Here is a 21619-nt window from a genome sequence, read left to right on the forward strand (position 1 = left end):
GTCTGTGGTATATTGCTAGCAACAGATTGAATTGACTCCCAACAGTTCAAGGTAGAGTTAAAAGCAAAGATAGGTAATAGGTAACATGAGATCGGAATGATCATGATGATGGTGTAAAATTAAATCTGATATTCATAAAAGTTGCAGAGTTCAAGTCATTTTAGGGGGGTAAATTGGCTGTGTGGGGTCATTTCAACAGGGCTGAGTCCAAAAATAAGTAGCTGATCCTCTGATCCTCTCGTAGTTTCTTTAAAATATGCTCATTGGTTCGTGGATAATTGTTCTACTTGTCAAAAAGTTTGATTTAATGATGAAGTTTGAATCAAAGACCTTGGGTAATCGGATGGATGGAGTATTCGATGACGACGAATCTTAACTACAATATCTAATCTTGACTGAATATGTTTAAAATTGAATTATGGCTATTTTTGTTTTTTCTAAGACACTCAGTTAGCTTTGACAGCCATCTTGAATTTGGTTGACACAAAAACTTAATTGGTAATATATCTCCATCCGGTGATGCGTACGGTTAAAATGCAATAGCAAACGAGCAAAAAAAGCTAGCTTTCAAATACAAACACAGTCACAGAACTTTCACCAATCTCATCGGCTATCATCCCTAGGCCACGCCCCCCTAATGTGGGAATGCATTGCCAGACAATACGACAGAGCGCTAAATACCAGTCACTGTTTTCTTCGTCCAAACATCTTTTGTTGTCCTTGACTTCAGATGCTTTTCTTTTTGGGATTCTGGTAGTTTGTCCTTAAGTTGAAGTGGTAGCAGCCGTCTGTTTCTCCTTCTCTGAGGTTATTGAGCGGTGAACCTCTCACACCAGTGGTGTTCAGTTGATGAATACGGGAGTGTGTAGTGAGTGGAGGACCCTGTGAAGTGCAGGCGTGAGGTGGTTTGGTGAGACAGACAACCAGATAGTTCAATCATTGCTTTCGGTCCAAGCCGTGTTATTAAATGAGGTTTTTGGAAAAATGCAAGAAATTTGTTTTCTTTATTTTTTTTATTTGAACAAATTATTTATAGCTAACCTATGTTAAAACATTGCTAAGAGGCATGAATACATGTTTTAAGCTAGCCACTGTAGCTTTAAGTCCAAAGATCAATAGTTCACTTAACGGTAAATTTTGAAAGAAAGATCTTCTCAAATCAGCTTGTGAAGGGTACAACTCTTGGTTACACACATGATTTTAGCTATATTACTGTGAAACTGACCGAGCCATTTGTGTTGGCAAAGGCTGAATAAAGTTAATTAGTTGTGAGCAATCAGATGGACAGATATCCAGCTTTTACTATGATTGTGCTGCCCCACTCATTACATCATTCTGAGCTAGTAACACATGTTTCATCTTTGTGTTCAGGCAGCTTAGTTTGCATTCTGATTATTACATTCTATCATTTTGGTTGTTGTTGTATGAAAATCTGTTCAATGAGATCAGTATCACAAGCCAGCTCATCTACTGTGTTCTCCTGCTATTGTGCATCTGCCATGACTGACAAGACATAAATTAGCTTCGGCTAACTGCCGTAAGGTTACCAGACATTTCATTGTACCGCTGGAAGAAGAAGAAGAAAAAAAAGAAAACTAGAAAGATGCATTAACTGAAAGAAAACAAAGGCACAACTGAGGAAAGAGTGTGAAAAGCGCTGACAGGCTCTATTGCTGAAGTAGAGGTCGTGAAAGCAGGTATAAGGGAAGGTAAGGGAGGGGATGGGAAGTGAATGAAAGGAGGGATAGAGTATCACAGAGAGAGAAAAAAAACAAGCTAAGATTCTTTAGAAGATATATATATATATATATATATATATCTGCAGTGATACAGGCATACCAGTCTATCGTGGTGAAGAAGATTTACCGGTCGGTCTACGTTCCTACCCTCAGCTATGGTCGTGAGCTTTGGCTAGTCACCGAAAGAACAAGATCGGAGTACCGTAATTTCCAGACTATAGAGTGCACCTGAATATAAGCCGCACCAACAAAAAAAAGGTTTTCTACACACACACACGCCGCACCCGCCGCACTTGAATACAAGCCGCAGCATAGCAGCCACATGCAGGTCTCCGGCGCACAGCGCATGTATGGCCATAACATGAGATAATTAGACAGAAAGACGCTACACAGAGGTATTTTGTTGTTGTTTTAATTCAACAGAACGAATTTTAAACACAGGTGAACGTGCCTGCAAGTTTAGAAAAGAAAAGAGCACTGATAACATTCATATTTCTGGATGGTTATAAAATAAAAACAGAACTGACACATTATTACTGGTACTTTGCGTTCATGTTCAGAAGAAAAGAACAGTGCTGAAACAGCATTAATAAGACCTGGATGATTAGAAAATAAAAACTGCACACAAAACATGCCTGGTTAGTAAATAAAACACACTTGCCTACCAGAAGAAGTCATTCGCTCTCATCTTCCTCTTGCGCACTAAAGCCATTAAAGTCCTCTTCTTCAGTGTCGGAGTTGAACAGCCTCAGAAGAGCTTCGTCACATACCTTTTCTGTGGCGGTGTCAAGTGTCGCTGTCCGTGTTGCTGTCATCATCCCCGGGAGAAGCTGGCTTGAATGAGTTCTTCCCGCTGCCGTCTCCAGCGCCGAACCATGGATTCATTCATGCCAAGCTTACGTGCGGCAGCACTGTTTCCCTCCTTTACTGCCAGATCGATGGCCTTCAACTTAAATGTGGCATCACATGAACTCATACGTGTAGTTACCATGATGAGGGTGTATGGATTTGAAAAAAATCTTCGTCGTGCCGGCTGCTTGCATGTGCTAAATTAAAATGAGCACTTTCTTCGATTTCCACTTTTGACTTCCACCTGTTTCACATTCTGCTAAAGCGCCCCCTGCAGGTGAAGGAAAATCTTCAGTAAAGCCGCACCTCTTTATAAGCCGCATGATTCAAAGCATGGGGAAAAAGTAGCGGCTTATAGTCCGGAAAATACGGTATATACAAGCAGCTGAGATGAGTTTTCTCTGCAGGGTGGCTGGGCTCTCCCTTAGAGATAGGGAGAAAAGCTCGGTCATCCAGGAGGGGCTCAGAGTAGACCTGCTGCTCCTCCACATCAAGAAGAACCAGTTGAGGTGGCTCAGGCATCTAGTTAGGAGGCCTTCTGGACACCTCCCTGGTGAGGTTTTCCAGGCACGTCCAATTGAGAGGAGATCTAAAAGAAAACCTGGGACACGCTGGAGAGACGATGTCTCTCGGCTGGCCAGGGAACGCCTTACCCCGGAGGATCTGGCCCAAATGGCTGGGGAGAGGGAAGTTTGGACCTCCCTGCTTAGGCTGCTGCCCCCGCGACCCCACCTCGGATAAGCAGAAGAGAATTGATTCCTTTAGTGTCTTTGTTTTCATGTTAAAGTTCATTGTCTCTTTTAAACTTTCCTTTAGTGTCTGCATTAGCTGTAGAAGATGGAATAACAGCTTTTCCTGCAGGTTTTTCCACCACTGAGTCAGGAATTCCATTATGACACCTGCATTTATGGGACAGTCAATATGAGCCTCAGCAAAACAAATACCAGTAGGAGGGGAGAGGTGCGGCACCAGTACGCACTGTAGCGTTTACAGTGACTGTAGAATTTTATTGAAATCAGGTTTTTTTATTTTATTTTAATGGAACCAAAACATTTCTAATACAGTTGTTTCCAAAAAGAAAACAGCCTTTTTGGTTCATAATTGACATACGGATAAAGTTTACAACATGTTTCACGTCAGAAACTTTACCGATGGATTTAACAAACCTCTTTTGTTTACATTGCTCTGGTACAGACATCAGACTGTAATGGGCTTCACAATTAACCCTTTGATGCATGAATTATGAAATCTTCAGCCATGATTTTTTTAACAATTTTTTTCATTCATCTTTAGGTGTGAATGAAACAAATTTCAACAAATATTTTTTGTAAAATTTTATAATTTACAAATAATTTATTACAGGTCCACCTTAGTGGACCACGTGCATTCTGAACATGAAATATGTTGGCTTGACTTACTGAAGTCCAAATGGAGGGGCTCAAATACAATAAAGTCTTCAACAGCTGTGCTTAATAGCAAAAACAAATAAATAACAATTTTGAGTACCTGTCCACTGTAGTGACCATCATGCACCAAAGGGTTAATATAAACAGAATTTCCTATAGAAATCCAAACCTAAAACTAGGTTTAATTCTCTGTAGATACCTACAAACATTATCAAAGCTGCTGATCTTCAATTTTTTTATACAGTTTTCTTTTGTTGCCTTTACACAGTTAGGGGACCAAGTGCGGTCCCAGGCGAATTCGCGCCTTTAATGCAAAGTATCAGTGACATCCTAAGTACGACTAACGTAGTTACAGCTGCAGCTACATGGGCGTAGAACCTTCCCAGGATACCCGGCGAGGAAATGCTGCGCATGGCCACAGACTAGGGGGATGGGGGCGGGGGGTAAATGAGATAGCGCTGAGGCCAAATCTGATTAGGGGAACAAAGACACGACACAAGAAGCAGATAGAGGGACTAGAACAGACAGAAGAGAATGAGAATAGGAGGAGGGGAGATCCAGAGCAGGTGGTTGGAGAATAACTGCCAAGAAAAGTGTGAGATGAACACATGTGGGAAAGCAAGCAGAATAATTCGTGTATCTTCTCACTTCCCAAACACAAAATGGAAAACTCGTCACACCCTCTCTCCCCTCCGTGGACACTCATGCAGCCTTCTCTCAGCCAGCGCCAACACAATAGCTAGCTGATGAACCCAGGGCTAACATGCCCTTTGAGCTGAGTGAAGGCACAACGCATGGAGAGTTCTTAATGATATCAGTCCTGCACAGCAAGCACACCTGGAACACCCCTCTCCTACGGTTTCTGGAACAGAAGAAAAGTCACATCCAAGCTGAATTTGGCAAATTTGGCTAAAAAAAAGGGAAAGATAGTGAGCATATGCTTTCAATCTGGACAAATAAAAAAAATTTGCATTCAAAATAAAAATGAGCCTGAGGGTATTGTGGCATTTAGATTAGATGGCAAGAGATTAGATAGAAAATAAGTAAGGTTGTGCAATTAATAAAGTTTGACTCTCAATTTCAATTTCCGAACAATCATGGAAACAAATGTTAAAATAACTTCATCATTTTGTGAGAACGCTTTAATTTTGATAAGCCTTCTGAAATACAAACATCTTTCCTTACTGCAGATTAAAACTCAGATTTCCTTCAAACTCAGCAATCAGAAAGATGGCAGAACGAGGGCAAAACACACCGGCAGTTTTGGGGGTGCCAAAAGTACACCCTTTTTTCAATTATGAACCCCCCCCCCCCCCCCCCACACACACACACACACACACACACACACACACCACCACCACCACCACCCACCCACCCACACACACACACACATACACACACAATAAGAAAACAAGACAAAAAGCATTTTAGGCCATTTGGACAACCAGGCTTCCATAGCATCTCTTCTTTGCTGTTTGTCCATATTCTATTCTTGTCACTGACTGAGTATTTTGATCATAACATCAGAGTGTTTCAAAAATAGTTTGTATATATATTTCTAGCCTGAATAGCCCTAAATATTTTAATTATAGAAAAGCATTATGTCTTTTTGAATATTCATAGTTTCTTTAACTTTAATCACAGCAGATTTCTGCCACCTGCTGATATTTATCAGAATTTACAATATCCATAAAATGTGAACTCAGATTTTTTCTCACCTCAACAGGAAATCGCCTCAATTAATTTCAATCTTTACTGCAACTTCATACAATAGTTTTATTAATGGAGCAAATCTGGAAGGAGGAGACTGTTTTGTCTGCTGGACGACCCTCCCTTTATATCCTGACAAGTGAAGAGAAATGTTAAGGCCAACATGGAGGCATTAATTTAACACACGCCAACATCAAAAAGGCGATGGAGGGAAGCAACATGCAAATCCCAGAGTGTCCTTACATATTAAAAATGCAAAAAAAAACAGACGTTGATGCGATGTTGTGTTGGCATTTGCAACTACAAGTGGGTGCTTGAGGAAAAAGTGCCAAGACTGAATAATTGAAAATGTGCGATAAGAAAAGGTCAGAACAAATGAGCATGTAGGTTTTCAAACACCTGGTCCTCTCTTCTGGTCAAATGAGACAACTCAAATGTAATAATAAGATTCTAATGCCACTAAAACTATTTATTTCACTTTTTGGGTGAAGAAAAACGGTACTTATATCAAAGAAAGTTCAGCACTTTCACCTAAACCTCAATATTTAGGCAACTGAAGGTGATGCCCAAGGGTTTTCCGAACATACATAAAGCTTTACGAGTGTTGAACAGGCGTTTTGTAATAATCTCACACAACTTTAATTGTCATGATTAATACTGAATACAAACACTTTTGATCTTCCATTTATTTTATTTCATTATATATTTTTTGATAAATGTCTTCAAAAAGTTTAAAATGTAAAACATTTTACCAAATCTGCAGAGCCTATGGAATCAGCCCTTCAAACAGTCAATGTCGCATGGATGTACAGATCATGCCTATATTGAGTCGTCGGTCCAGACCACGTTTGTAGGACGTCCAAACCAGGTCTTTGCACAGTGGGAGGTGAGTTATTGAGGATAAAAGTAAATTTTGACTGTACAAGCTGGTCAGCCCTAAAGTTTCCTGCCAGTTACACGTATATTGAGTGTTGTTAGCAGAAAAAAATTGGTACAGGAATAACTATTTTGTATTTACATAATGATATAACTAGGGATGCACCGATGGATCGGCATTTGATCCCAATCGGCCGATAGCGCCCCTATTGGTTTTGATCGGAGTTTTCAAAATAGGTCAAAGCAGACCGATCAGGTAGGGTTGTCACGGTAACCAGTGTAGCGGTAAACCCCGGTAAAAACAAGTTGACAATAATAATAACCGTCTTGTTTTAACAAAGACTACATTATCTCGGTGGATTACCGTGGCTGCGGTGTAGGCGCAGTGACCCTTACCAGCCACCGTATCATCTGCTGAAGTTGCCAGTGTTCTGCCGGCGGCACATGCGCGCTTTGTTGTTTACAACCAAAACTTTCTTGAAGCTAAAGCTGAAATAATGGCCAAAGGAGCGCTCAGGAGGACATTTTTTATCCCTCAAAGAAGACAAAGTGGGAATTACGGGCATCTTTTGGATATTTGAAGAATGCCGAGGGACAGTTTATAGAAGACGGCTATCCTGATTGCAGCACGTGCAGGAAAAGTGTCTGTGAAATGCAGCTATGCTTCAAATCTCATGACACATCTGCGTGACCATCACCCACAACTCTACAGTCAACGCAAGGCAAGCTAATGTTAGCGATTTAGCTAAAATGTGTGATCTGAGGATTTGGGTTGAGGGAGAATGCAACGTCGCTATATAAAGCAGCCGCAGCGCCGCTACCTGCATATAAACCGTGTCGTGGACACCCCCATATTCAAATGACGCTATGCATTACGGGGCTCCCAGGGGCAGATAAGAGTTGGTCTCTCTCTGAGAATAATTATGAATTTAACAATGATTACTGCCTGATGACATTTTCCCAGATCTGCAAAGCTCACTGGAAGGACACAAACCGAGGACAATATTTTCCTGATATAGGGTTTATTACTCAAGTAAGGGTAAAAAAAAGTATCTGATTAGAAGGCTACTTGAGTACTGAGTATCATCTGATCTAATATTTTTAAAATGATGACATCAAACAGACATAAAATAAGAAGTTATGGGCAAATATTGGTATTTTAAAGACTAAAGGCAAAAAAATGTAAACAAATAAACAACATAATTACAAAATAACACATTTTAGGCAAAATTTAGACACAAACTGGAGACAATATTTCCTGATATACAGGGTTAATTTAATTGTGTGAAAATGTAGCACGTTTAAAAAAAATACCGCGATAATACCGAAAACCGTGATAATTTTGGTCACAATAACCGTGAGGTAAAATTTTCACACCATGACAACCCTAATACAGACCATTTTAGATTAGGTTACATTTCCTTTATTCCCAGATTATGTAGTTTGTAGCACTCATTATAATGTTGTAGAAAATTTCTGGCCAATCCTCGTGATCGGTATCGGTGATCGGTATCAGTGATCAGCATTCTTTGATATCGGTATCGGTGATCGGCAACAAAAAACCTGATCGGTGCATCCCTAGATATAACATCTAATGGAGTAAGTTAGAATGACACCCTGTGGTCAAATGTGGTTACTGCAACCACTTTCTCCCTGCTATTCTGAGTTTTATGGCTGTTGCCAGTTACAGATCCGCACCAGAAAATTCTAGATGACAAGCAAATACGAGTCATACACAGAAAGTTGATAAGAATATAAGTTTATTATTATCCGGTGTTAGCACTCAGGTGTTTTATGGTAGAAAGATCTTACTACACTTACTACAGTAATATTCCTCCGTCATTAGAGGAGGTGCGGTTGTTTGCTGTTAGCTTGTTGTTATAGTTCTGAACGGCTCATTAAAGGAAGTAAAACGCCACGATTGACTCATTATTCACGTCACACACACATTTCACTGTAATGTCAAGCTGTTAATATTTGAAAAAGTAGCTTGTGATGTTTTAGAGCTGACTGGTTTCTTTTTGTTCACCATTAGCATTGTTAGCTCAATGTTTGCCTCTAGCCTCCTTCACACAATATTAGTGTAAAAAAAAAGATGCCGTGGCTTCTTAGGGGTGCAAGAAATAACTTCCGGGTCGCCCCTGTTACTGGCTTTGATTCTTCTAAAGCTGTGATGGTGAATCTGCAAACAAGCTGGGTCACAGAAAAGCGGTCATGGAAAATCCACGCCTTCCTTTTGGTATCTTCCTTTATACTTTTCTGTCATATATGGAAACCACTGAAACAATGTCGGATGAAACACGATAGCGCTAAACACCAGTCGTTGTTTCTGGGTCCAAACATCTTTTCCTGTCCATGACTTCAAATGGTGTTTTTCTTTTTGGGACTCTGGTAGTTTGTCCTAAAGTTAAAGTGGTAGCAGCCGGCTGTTTTTCCTTCTCTGATATTATTGATCAGAGATCCTCTCACACCAGTAGTCTGTTGCTGGTGTCAAAAATCAAATGCCAACACAGCATGAAGGTTTTCCGGAGACACAGCAACCTTACAAACTCCCAGAATGTAAACACTAGGGGCGACGATGGCACAGGAGTTAAGCGCTCCCCCTGTAATCGGAAAGTTGCATGGTTTGAGCCCTGCTCAGTTTGCCGCTGTCGTTGTGTCCTTGGGCAAGACACTTAACCCCCTTGCCTGCTTATGGTGGTCGGAGGGACTGGTGGCACCAGTGTGTGGTAGCTTCGCCTCTGTCAGTGTGCCCCAGGGCAGCTGTGGGTACATCGTAGCTCATCGTCACCAGGGTGTGAACTGGAGAATGACTGATTGTGTTGTAAAGCACCTTGGGGAGTTCTAGGAATCTTGGAAGGCGCTATATCAAATACAGGCCATTTACCATTTACTATGTCCCTGTTGTTGTTTTTGAAAGAAGCAAATCAACAACCTCCAAGCTGGCTGAGAATGAAATCTGTTTTAGTCTAACCTTCCTTCCCACATGATTGAGACATTAGACTGTTGTGGGATTATTCCATTGAAAAATTCTCGCATATTACTCCTTTAAAAAACTGGTTCACAAAAAAAAGCAGCAAAAAGACAGACATTCAACTTTATATTGTATATTGTAAACTTGAGCTCACTCTAGATTAAGAAGCTCATCAAGCTAGCTTTGTAAAGTCAACATGATCCGCTTAAAGAGCAAATCAATCTGCATGAAGACAAAGGCAAATTAGATGAAAGTTTTCTCCAACCAGAGATTTTTATTTGCCAAAAACATTGTCGAAGCTCATTAGACTGAGCTGTAGTGTTTTTATCAAGTCAATCAAGCCATCAAATCAGCCACCAAGATGTTGAAAGGCTGACAAACGTAATTTACCAAAAAGGTTCAGCATGTAGGCTACACAAGCATCCTCTCCAAAACCTTTTGAGCGTTTGAGTGATTACATTTTCATTCCGCCAAAGCATCTTGTTCCATTTGTGGCACCATCTGCATTTCCATCCTTGTTTGACATTGCCTAATAAGCTGATGCTAATACAGCCAAGCGTTGTTTTTTGTTTTTTAGTCTCTAATTCTTTATCAGGATAAAGCTATCGGCTAAGCTTGAGGGTCAGCTCTATCGCTGCCGGACATAAGGGCTTAACCAATTCCTTTAATTCATCAAGGTTTGATTACTTCTGTAAAGATTTTTGCTTCATTGTGATAACCTGATGCTCCCTAATTAATGCCTTTTTTTGTTTAATCCTGCCAATGCTGACATGATCAGTGCTCGCCGGGCCCCCTGCTTGTGTTTGTTCAATTTGTTTGGTTAAAACACTCCTGGAAAGTTACACCTTGAAAATCTTCTTAAGTAGTTTTTGCTTTCAAAGTTAACAACAGTTGTTATTCATCAAACAAGATAAATGAATCTCCCCGTTTCTGGCAGCTAGCCCAAGTACATCTAAGAAAATAAACAACCTGTTTAAAGCAGCAGCCACATGAAAGTTCCTTCTACTTTCACGTTTATAATCTGTACAGTGAAAAATCTTCTACATTACTGTTTTTTTTACATCTTGAAAACAGGTTATTCCTTGGGTTTTGGCTGCACACCACACTTTTAGTTGGTGTCCTCTGGTTAGAATCAGTCGATGAGTTTATCAAAGTAGGTTCTGTTTCTTTTCAATCAGAGAAACTCACGCAAATCAGAATGTATACCCCTGCAAACCAGGTGATACATAAACATAGACAGTATAGCACGTAATGTTCGATTTAACAGAAAAAGTTTATTCTTAACAGTTCCTTCACTGGGAAACACTTTTCTACTTTATTTTTGAAATTATGATAAAAAATGATAAATGACCTACACTTGTATGCTTTCAGGGTCAGAGAACTTCAAAGTGATTTACACTACAGTTTATCATTCATCCATTCACACACACATCACACCCTGGTCGTGATGAGCTACGTTGTAGCCACAGCTGCCCAAGGGGCACACTGACAGAACCAAACACAGGAGCCACCGGTCCCTCCGACCACCACCAGCAGGCAAGGGGGTTTACGTGTCTTGCCCAAGGACACAGCAGCTGAATTATCTGTCCGAATCTGGGATTGAAGAGCTACTGCTGCCCAAATTACTTGTTGGTTTAGCGTCCAGGAAAAAACAGCTGAGAATGTCTCGGCTATAGAAGCTAACTGTTAGCATTAGCAATTCCACCACACAGCAGAACTCCTTCAGGCTTGTGTTATTTGTGGAGATGAAACATCAACGTTGCAGAGCAAACAGTCAGTGGTAGAGTTCTGTTGCTGTTAGCCAATCAGAGGTGAGATGTCCAAATATCAGGAAATAAGACTCCAAATCCTGTCACCCTCTGTAGGTAAATACAAAGAAAGAAAGAAAGAAAGAAAACAATCTTCTATATAGCGCCTCTCAAGATGAAAATCACAAGGTGCTTCATAAGAACAAAACATTTTTAAATATAAAAAATATTTTTAAATGATTAAAAGATATGGTTAAATTAAAGAACTGTAATTAAAAAATGTGAGGAAAGAAAAATAAAAAACGAATTGAAAGAGGGAAATCAGTGGATCCTGGGAAAGGCGGAATAAGTTGAAAAAGTAAAATAAGGAGAGAGTGGTGATGGCAACACAAGCTTGACTGGCTGCCTGACCTGCATTTGCCACTTCGATGCACTGGTCCACTTGACAGAAACAGGGTAGGAACAACTGCCAAGACAATACGAACAATCACAGTAACTTTTATGGGCACGACTCTGAGAAATACAGAAAAAAGTAACAGAAGAACAACGTGGCGTCTTCCATAATCCAGCCAAGAATGGCTGTGAGCAGCACCACCTATGATAGCCCACATCTCAGGGCAGTTCTGGCTTGCTAGGTCAACTTCTGAGACTGCACGACACAAAGAGGCTGATTCTTCAAAGTCAGCAATCAAACACGCACAGCACAAAAGCACATTTATCTTCTGTGGCTTGTATTAAAACAGCACACTATTCATTTGAAAATTTAATTTGCCCACTAAATTAAAGAGAGGAGGGAACATAATAGATGAATCCGGATTGTCGGAGAGAGGCGGGGGGGCAAGAGACATCCCCCACCCCCATAAATGAAAGCAAGGTACGCCGAGAAGCTTGCTGGATCAAATTGCTGTATTGTCCTATTTCATTGGGGAAGAGTTTGTGGGTGTGCATGTGTACTGAGCGCAAAGAAAGTACATGGCACTTCATTTTCGAGCTGATTGCATGCTGCCCAGTGGCGCTGCCTGCCCGCTGCATGGCCACTCTTTGAGAAGCCCCCCACCTCACTCCCTCCATTGCTGCTACAAGTAAACCAACCAGAGAAAGCAGATAACAATCAGGAGAGATTCATAGAGCTGATTACAAAAATACAGAGCAGAGTGGGTTTTGAAGTAAAACCCCAAAAGCGGTGAAACTGAAGAGAGGAAACAGAGAGCCTACGCTATACATTTTTATTAGGCGGTAAACAATTCCACTGACTTTCTCTGGTTATTTGTCTACATTCAGCACAGTAATTACAAAATGTGTTAATTACCATAGAATAGAAGGGAGAACCCAGATGCCAAGAAGCTATGACAAAATAAGCCGTTTTAAAAAGACTAAATCAAAGGTAAAATTAGCAGTTGTCAAGGTAATAGCCTTGTGAAGAATATGGCTGCACTACAGGCAATTCATTAAATGTCTAACTACCTCAGATACTTAAGAATATATCATAGAAATTAGCCTCTATAAGGGATGCCATAAATATGATCACAAAATGAACATCCGCTCTCAAAGTGTCTATGATTGGGGCCATAAACCCTCTAAACTCATCCATACCGTCTGAAGAAACCATTTGTCCTATGAAGGACATAAAAATAATTTTTTGCCCAGGTAGTCTTTCACGTTTCTCCTTTGGCGCCGCTCGCCTATCTACACGTCTCAAAGGGCTTTTGAGTAATGCATTTCTATTATTGTACCTCGTGTAGTGTCACATTGGTGGCTTTATCAGGAAGTTGTTGGTAGGGTGAGGCTTGGTGGGATGGAAGGGTTATTTTGCGAGGTTGGATGGCATTAATCTCTGTCACTTGTCCTCTCTGATTTATACTCTTTCCCAATAAGCCAGTGTATGGCCTCCACTTCAATTGGTACTATGTGATAGCGCTGCATGTTCAGCCTACGTCCGCCTGACATTGAAGGTTTGTTCTACAAACATTTATATATAAAAAAAAATGATAGTAAAGAACTAAATTTCCCACAACCGGGAACCAGAAAGACAAGATAATAGGAGACCTGGAGGTTCCTCCATCGCCATTTTCCTCGGAGTCCATTACATCTGATGGAGTTTCTGCTTGATGACTTTGATTAGGAGCAATTCATCTTTCACTATGGGCACAGTTAAAGGCCAGAGCATAGACACAGTCAAATGTTAAACATGATGTAAAGAAGAGTTTGAACAGGTAAAACACAAGAGATCTCCCAGATATAACACTCTGACTAATGCGTTACATCGAGGCCTAGCTCCAGGCTAGCCCACCACAAAGACTTAACACAAACCTCTTGGCTAATATTCCCTTTGTCATTTATTAACAGGCCAGCAGGATGGGCAACCGTACCACCCACCTCCCGTCTATCAGCACCCCTACCCCAAACCCCGCCCTCTGCTGTGGTCCATATACTTCTAAGGTGTTTAATTACAGATGATTTATCACCAAACTGTCATTTGCTAACTGGGCCGTCCGTTCTTGCTCCCCATGCCACGTTCCTGCAGTGTCGAAGGAACCTTCACATCATTACAAGAGAGCTCATTTATATTAAAATGAGTATCACCCGTTAATTCGCTCCTCTGTACATTTTGGACCCAGCATGTGCCATGCATGGGCCCAGGATCCTCCCTGGTTCATGGCAGCTTTGGCATACATCAACCGCTTTATAGCAGGGAAGTTAATGCACGTTTGATCTTGTGGAGATTTCCTGTAAAGGTTAAAGAAAAAACTTGGAGCGAAACGCATGCACGGTGATATCCCACTGTCCTTGCAAACATCCCTAAGCCTCAGAGGGCATTTACCATTGAGCAGGAGCCATTTGAGTTAAATGAAACATTCAAATCCTAGGAAATGGGGTTCTGGTTGAAGATTGTGAACAATTAATATCTAGTTTTACACAGCTCTTTGAACGACCTGAGTTTGACCTAGCTAGGAATGCTAGTAGAGATGCATGTTGCATGAGTATGCAGTGTGCACTCGTGCCAAAGAAGGGAGAAAATAGTCTGTTTAATTAAGTTTTATTCAGTTCATTTAACTCAGATAGCCCATGTGTAAGAATCATGTTTAATAAACCTATTTCAAAATATACAAAATGTAAAAATAAAAAAAGCTTCTTCACCTAATTTCCTTTATTCCAGGGATATTGTTGCTGTGCCTAATAGATTCAGGCTATCCTATGTGTGTTTGTACAACAACGTTATGGCAATTGAAGAGAAACAAAACATCTTCAAAAACATTTATTCCTATTTTTGTTATATTAACATCACCAAACAGTTACTTCTCTGCAGGTTTTACTGTATGACGAGTCTGAGTGGACGTTTCTTTGACTATTCTCTGCCACAAGTCAACCGGAACTCTGACTCACTTTTCACCTTCAAATCCAAACTAAAAACGCACCTTTTCCAGACAGCATATTCTCTATGAGATAGTTCTGCTGCTTGTTTCTGATGTTTGGTTTGTTTTACTAGGATTTTTGGGTGATTTGTTGCTGCTTTTAAACTTTTAGCTTGACTTTTATCATTCTTGTACAGGGATCTTGAGTTCCATGAAAGGCACTTTTAAATAAAATGTATTATTATTATTATTATTATTATTATTATTATTATTATTATTATTGTTGTTGTTGTTGTTGTTGTTATGTGGACATCTCAGCTTCAGAATTCTGTAAATTTTAAAATGAAGAATTTGTCCTGCAAAGTATGGTTCCTAACTGAAGCGACACAAGCTGCATCAGAAAAACTACAGCTAATGGCTATCAGTAGAATGTTGGAGATTCGAGTTGTTTTACGCGCAGTTATCAACTTTTTTCCTCACACTAGATAACCTGGTTACTACTATTTCTATTTCAAAGAGTTATCTCCGACATGATAAACCTGCAATGGCAAATTTACAAAACAAGCTAGCTTTTAAACACAAGCATGGTCACGGAGCTCTCATCCCTCTCATTGGATATCTTCCCTAGGTCACGTCCGCCTGATACCGGAACCCGCATTGCCACAGTAAACAACATAATGCTAAATACCAGTTGCCGTTTTCTACGTCCAATCGTCTTTTGTTTGTCCATGAATTCAAATGGTGTTTTTTCTTTTTGGGACTATGTTTGTCCTAAAGTTGAAGTGGTAGCAGCCGGCTGTTTCTCCTTCTCTGATATTATTGAGCCTCTCAACACCAGTGGCGCTCTGTTGCTAAATATACATGTGCACAGTAAATGGAAGACCCAGGGAAGTGCGGCGGTTGGGTGAGACCAACCACTGGATGGTCCAATAGTAGCTTTCAGTTTGAAACAGGGTATAGGTGGAGGGTTTTAGAAATATCGCCTTATAATTTTTATATTTTTTTAAATATAATTGTCAGTCATGTCCTGCAGTACAACAATATTCCAAAAGGAGTATCAGTTTATTTCTAAAGCACTTTCCACGTGACATAACAGCCCACCAAAGCGCTGTACAGTTCAAAAGGAAAATCCAATTAAAACAACAAAAACTTGCACAGAATTAAATGGAGCAGAAATTTGAGGGATGTACTAATCATGTTAAAGAGATCGAGGTCTAAGAAAATAAGGAATATGTGGAAATAAAATGTTCTGTTACCCTCAGCTAATACCTGCCAGTCATATCCACCCACCAAGGACAACTGAGATGTTTCAAGAAAGCCCAACTGCAGCAGTTTGTAAAAATAAAATGAAGCGCACACGCTCTCCTGGATGTATTACCAGTGGAAGTAAAAAGCTTTCCCAGTGATCCAAGGAGACCACACACAATCGCTGACAATGTATAACTTCAAGAGACTACAAACAAAAGTCACACAAATAAGTAAATAAGCACAAAGGAGCAGTACAGACCAAACACACACCGACAGCAACAAAAAAAGATTCAAGAGAGGACGGGAATAGTTTCCTCTGTTCGGTCAGGGGAAATAATAATGAGGGTATTAAATACAGCCAGCAGATGAAAAATAATAACATATCGATTGAGCACGTAGCGCTTTCAAAGGAGCGTAATGGCCTGATTCCTGGTATTGATCTGCTAGCAGGCTGTGGGAGAAGTAGCTAGTCGTCCCTCTAAGACCCCCAGTGAGAATGAGATTGGTGAAGCCATCCAAGGTTCTGTTTCTTGTTTCCTTCTGTATGGGTTTCATTTCAAATGAGTGTTTTTTTTTTCTTTTTCGATTCCTGATTGGTCCGACGATGATCAGATTTAGCTGGAGCGGTTGTAAAAGATAAAGTATGTAAAGCTGTGATATCGTTTAACAGATTCTATAGATTTTAATACATTTTCAAATGTCTCTTTTAATCAAAGAAAAGTACTTTGAGGTCCAGCGACAAATTTGTTTGGTTTCACCCAACTGTAACACAGGGAGGATCATGTGTCAAGCAGAGAGAGGATTCTATCTCTGTCACATGTTGCATTATTTATGCGGTTTATTCAGAGAGTTCGACTGAAAAAGACGGACAAAATTCAATCTGAGACAACACACGCAGGCAAGTGCTAACTCACCTCTCACAAACTCCTCAAGTGATCTTATTTCTAGCTCAAAGAGACAGAAAAATCTATATCTCAATTTGGTACACTTCAACTCCACTCCAAAAGCGCCCTGAGAGAAAACTGAATTAAACCGAGACAAGCTGATTCAACAGCCTGAAAAATGAATTTAAGTAGTTGTTTCTGAAATATGTATTTGCTATGTGCAATATCAGCGAGAGGAGACAAGGAAAAAAAATGTGGTAGGACTTCACTGTCAAGGCTTGGAGAAAGGTGAGCTTTCTTCAGAACATAAAAAAGGAAAAACAAACGTGTATGCTGGGAATACATTAATCATAACAAGGCAACAGCCAGCCTGACAGACAAGGAACAGATTTGACCGTGCTTTTCTTTTCCTCAACATGTTTGGAAAAGCAAAAGGGGAAAAAAAAAACTTACAGGGGCAATTAAAAGAGCGTCGATAGCCATGTCAGCTGGATTAGGGGCTGGGCGTGAAATTGTCAGTGTGTGTGTGCATGTGTGTGTGTCAGGGTGCGCTCTCTTAACAGCTCGGTGTGGCTTATGCCACAAAGCCGGAACGTGACGCCTGGGAAGACATGCCGTCGAAGTCTGAGCAAGGCCGGATTAGATTAGTACGCTGGAACAGGTGGTCTTTTACTGTCAAAGGACTCTCAGAAACCGGATGCTGCACATGGACATGCACATGCGAGTGTAAACACATGTGCAGGAAACAATTGGGGTGAGACGTTTTGTGCTGCAATCTGAAAGGAACCTTGGCTCGCTTGTGTAATACGAGAATGCAGCAACTGGAGTTGGAAAGAAACACAAATCAGGCAGGATTTTTGCACCTTGGTGCATCCTGTGTTTTAGTTAGCTTTAGCCTAAAATCCAATTTAAATGTATTTTAGGCCATTTGTCTGTTATGTGTGGGGTCGTCTCCTGATTTTATGAGCGTGTCTCAGTTCTGAATATCCTAAGAAATCCCTTGAAAACGAACATAGTACTAGCAAAACACTGCTAACCGGTTAATAACTAGCTTGTTAGCAGCAACCAAAATATGCTGAGAGCTAAGGGCAAGCAAGTCCATAGTGCAGCCATAGAGGGCTACTTGTGACCCTCTGAAGAATTTGTGAAGCCCCCAATTGCATTATTAGAATGGTGACACTTGTGTTAAAGGTGCATTATGTAGAAATGAAGGAAAAATGACATTCTGTGCTAAAATGTGTTTACTGCAACTACTTTAAACAACTCTGGTGCTTTTTACTAGCCGTCGTCAAATTGCAACTATCGGTGCTGCAGTCTTAGCTCGCAGGAGACATGGCAACCCCACACTCATTGATGGTAAACAGTAGTTACGTCCCTCCTTTCTTTCTTTTGAAAGGAGAAAAACTGTCAATCCCCACAGCCAGATGTATATGAAATATGTTTTAGTATAACCCTCCTTCCAAAATGACTGAAACATTAGACTCTTTTGGGATTATTTTGGGATCTCGCCATATTCTTGCACACTGCACCTTTGATGTAGATACGTGTAAATATTATGTTCACATTTGGACTAACATGTTCATTTCATACCTAATTGAGGAGTGTAAACGACACAAAAATCACCATAATATTATTATGCAAACCAAATAAAAACACATTTTTTGAGGCTCATGTGGACTAAGTAACAAAACCCCAAAATAACTTTTTCTTGCTTATAAATTGTATAATTGGGTCTTTACAAATGCAACCTTTTTGTTTCTGTGCATTTTTTTCACATGTTTGTGTAAAGTGGATTAAATCTAGACTCTAGCTCTAAAAACATCTTAGTGCTGCCCCCTGTGGGTTGAAATGCAGCTACGGCATTTTAAATTTGTGATTGACTGGGGCTGGTACAATTTCACGTCATTGGTACAGTCTCCTCCCACTCCCCCTCCCTGCCGGGTTGGAAAATCCCCACACCCATACCACTCTGTGCCTCCTAGCAATGCCCACTTTCATAGCATTTTTCAAATCTTGACTAGGGGTGGAGTTACGTTTTCTGGTGGTGTGCAGTCCTTCTTTAAAGTAACACTGAGGAGTTTCCTGCTCCTTCACCCTACTGATTGAAAGTGGAATAACAACTGTTGTAACAACCCAGCTGCAGCCTGCTGTAGCTAGAGCTAACAACAAGCTAACACTAACATGAGCCAACTAACACTAAAATAAATCATTATCTTAAAAGTTCCACACTGTTGGACACATATATTAATATTTACAAGTCCAGTAGCAACAAAGCCAGGTCACCATTAGTCTGTTATTTAGTTGCATCCTTTAGCTCCCTCAAGCTAATGTAAGCCATCACGATGTCCACCCTGATTTTAGCTCTTTGCTTCACCTCCACCTCCAGACATTACCCTCTTACTTCTACTTCCAGGTTTCTTGTGCTTTTTGTTGACAATTGGTGAACTAAAAATTCTAACTGATAGCATAACTGCTAACAGCCATAAAGCAGGTAAAGAGCTCCCCCTACGGAGCACCTACTTGCTCCACAAACTGTTAAGTGCAGTATGTGGTCAGCAGAGGGCTGCAGACTGGTGTCAAATATGAAACTGCTCAAGTTTCTAACTCAACAGTCACTGAGATCAATTTTAAAGCTCTAGCTTAAAGTTTAAAAAACAATGTAGAGTAACTTTAATAAAGTAAATATCCAGCTAGTTCATAGCTGACTCTTTTTTTCCATTGCTTCAATTAAATGAACTGAGGAAGATACTTTGCAAGTAGTGGCTATTTAAAAGCTTATGTTATATAGCTTGAATGAATCTGGTGACAGATTTATCCAAGTGTGTAGACAAAACCATGATTCATCTGTCAGGTTTATAAGCTTTTCGTGTCTGAATGTATCACAGACATAAAACCCAGGGTTTGTAGGAGAAGCCCCAAAAACACCCTCTAATGGAGGAGGGGAGGAGAGTGAATGTCACTAGGATATGGCAGTTTACCAAACCATGTTTCACACTTTTGTGTATTTAGTGTCATTTACAATGTATGTTTTTATTCATGAATAATACATGTGTTGATGCATGGAATGAGTTTGCTCCAGATAAATTACACTGCAGTATGCAGAGATGAACAGTGGGGTATAAAATTAATAGGGACAGCTCTGCCAAACTGATACAGCTCCCCCTGATTCTGGCTGGAGTTTAAAAACACTGGGCCAAAACAAAAAAGAAAAACAATTCAAATGCAGGCCATACAATGTATCTGGCATGTTGGGATTTTCTCAGTAAGAAATAGACAGATTGGGGAGCGTGTTCGCATCCAAAGTGTTCCCAAATTTATTTCGTTTTAAGCAGACAGTCAAATTGAGGGAAACTGTTGTGGTCTTTTGATGTGTGGAGTCTGATGAGGAGGTCTGCTGAAACTAGGTCACAGGAGTGTCATTTTCTCTAAAACATCACAAGAAACTTGAAGCACCTTTCTGGTTGAGACAGGAACGCCTTTTTAGTTCCAATTCTAGGACAACGCAGTCTTTCAACGTTTATTGGGGTAAACTGCTGTAGCATTTCAAGATTTTGAGAAAGCTCACATTCCAACAAGTGTCCTGTAGATGGAGAAGTTGGGGAACATCACTTTTAATATGTAGAGTTTAATTTCGTCTGGGTGTAAATTGCCCCACGTGTGTCAAGAAAGTATGGTGGAATCGAAGATGTGTTTGACATTTACTACAAATTTATATTTTTAAGTGGTACTTGCACTCATTTTTACAAAGTCTTTTGCTGATTTTAACTACTGATTAGCCCATGAAATTGTAAAAGTTGCGGATCTGTAATCTTTAATTTATTGCCAAGTTTTTAGAACTTTTCACCATCCAATTAAACTTTTATGCAAATGTTCTCAAGGTGCAGATAACAATGTGTCTAATTCAAACATTAATTCCCCACACAAGCAGAGACAGATAAGATGCAAAGCTCTTTATTTTTGGGGCTCTTTTATCAAGAACGCTACTGGTTGCACTGCAATGTAAAAAGCCGTGATATAAAACCACCAAAGTGGGTAGAGAGGGATAATATTTAGGGTAACGGTTGCAAAATTCCTTAACATACAAAACAAATAAGTATTTCCAAACCAAAGTTTGTTTTTTTTTTCCTCATACAAAACAAAAATAATTGAACCAAACATGTAAAAAAATTCACTCAATTTAAGGGCGATTATAGTTACTTTAGCTTGCCTTAAAACATGATAAGGTACAAACAGGATGATGGTTTTTTTCTTAAAAATCAAAAGGATACGATATGAATAAGATTAGCAGACGAACAGGCTGTGCAACAAATTTAGCTGGATGCATAATTAGTCAACAAATAGTGATTAATTATTTACAGCACCTTTCCGAGATGAATAACCGTGCGTTATATGTTTTTAAAATAGTATAACAGCTTTAGCTTCAAAAGCATGCATGGTTGAATTTCTATGCTTTTTTTACTCAAATATGTCACAGGTGCCTGTTTGAGTTGACGATTAATAGCTGCAATTTACAGCAAATGGGCTTTTGGACAAAATGTTTAGCGGGGCCAGATAAAATGAGTCCCTGGCCACTGATCTGGAGACAGATTAGGGTTTTAGTCAGCTATGATTAAGGCATGAATAGCAGAAAGGGAAATCAAAGTTTGGAGCTGCAGTGTTTAATGTTTCCCACCTGTTATAAACGAGCAGTTAAACAAGTTGGTTGTCCCTCGCCAATTCAAGGACATTTAACAGCTTTACACACCCGCACACACACATTTACATACTCTAATATTAGTTCTAGTCTCTGTTGAGTGTGTGGAAGAGGCAGAAATGTGCTTGGTGGGTCACTG

The 21619-nt window shown here is 40.1% G+C and overlaps 1 protein-coding gene across 6 annotated transcripts in view; it reads right to left on the reverse strand.

Annotated features, from left to right (window-relative positions):
• ppargc1a (peroxisome proliferator-activated receptor gamma, coactivator 1 alpha) overlaps positions 1 to 21619 on the reverse strand; it is a 533637-nt gene that overhangs the window by 314734 nt on the left and 197284 nt on the right. The window lies entirely within an intron of this gene.

Source organism: Nothobranchius furzeri, chromosome 2 (genome assembly GCF_043380555.1).
Source record: "Nothobranchius furzeri strain GRZ-AD chromosome 2, NfurGRZ-RIMD1, whole genome shotgun sequence".
NCBI lineage: Eukaryota > Metazoa > Chordata > Actinopteri > Cyprinodontiformes > Nothobranchiidae > Nothobranchius > Nothobranchius furzeri.